Source organism: Atta cephalotes (assembly GCF_000143395.1).
Source record: "Atta cephalotes unplaced genomic scaffold scaffold00003, whole genome shotgun sequence".
Classification (NCBI taxonomy): domain Eukaryota; kingdom Metazoa; phylum Arthropoda; class Insecta; order Hymenoptera; family Formicidae; genus Atta; species Atta cephalotes.
In genome coordinates this window covers 8,080,757-8,081,913 of record NW_012130067.1, presented here as the reverse complement: position 1 = coordinate 8,081,913, position 1,157 = coordinate 8,080,757, and the positions used below count along the sequence as shown (strand labels likewise).

At 33.0% G+C, this 1,157-nt stretch overlaps 1 protein-coding gene across 1 annotated transcript in view; it reads left to right on the top strand.

Moving 5' to 3' along the window:
• Positions 1–1,157, top strand: part of LOC105625625 (coronin-2B-like) — a 20,543-nt gene that overhangs the window by 11,176 nt on the left and 8,210 nt on the right. The gene's annotated exons all lie outside the window — the stretch shown is intronic.

The window sequence follows — 1,157 nt, the reverse complement described above, 5'->3', positions numbered from 1 at the left end:
GTAAGTACGCGGCGTGAGAGAACGACTACGTATAGTTAGTATTACTAATATTATTACCTACCACTCTAGTGTCTCTTTCTTCTCTTNTTTCTTCCTCTTTCTCTCTCTCTCCCCCTCCCCTCCTCTCTCTCTCTCTCTCTCTCTCTCTTTGTTTCTCCAATCACCTGCACATGCATGGGTCCCGGCTTGTCGATTACCGCATCCTCGTTGTGCACTGGCGACAATTGACTCACCGCGCACGTGTACTCGTCGAACACCAGCTGTCCTGGACACCAGATCCTGATCAGACATGACCAACGATAGACGGGTGAGTATTATCTCTCTTGCTCTCATAGAGTTCCATATGAGAATTAAAATCAGAGGAAAAACGCAAAATTTCTGAGCTTTTAAGCATCTGCGATATGTATGACAGACCAACAGTTTGGATTGTCACACGTTTAAAGTGGATCTTGTAGAAACTTTAAGCAAAGGGAGTAATTTTTTTGTTTGACCTGCATTCAAAAAACGATCCTAAACTTTATGCTTGTGCACGTTGAGCGAATTGTATTTAGTTTTTAAAATGGCTTTATATAAAAGGTCGGTGTACTTATATAGCGAAATTTTGTAAAAAAAACCGCAATGCTTTTTTTTAATTTCTATCTCTTGAAAAATAGCGTAACTTATTCTATAAATTTTTTGGAGTAAAATGAGTAAAATCTCTAATCTTTCCAAAAAGGAGTGTACATTTGCCACTATTATTGAAGAGTGCAAATTCTTTAGCCTTTCAATACTGGCAGTATTTTAACTCTTTTGGAATAAGATTTCATTCCAAGAAATTTAGAATTTAGAGAGTAGAAAGCATGATTTTCGAATTATTACTGTATTATGAATGAGTCAAGTAAACATTTCTTTTTATTCTATCAACAAAAAAAGTGAACTAATCTCATACAAATTGACGAAATTATCATAATTCGAAAAAGATGATTTTAAAAAATCATCCAAATTAAATATATATAGCATGCGTCCATATGCGTCCAACAATTTTAAAAAGCGTAATTAATTTTTTTTAAACAAAAATGACAAAAATGATGAAAATAATTCATCATGTTGATAATATATGTACAGATATATATATATATATATATATACACATATATATATATATATTCTTATTATCG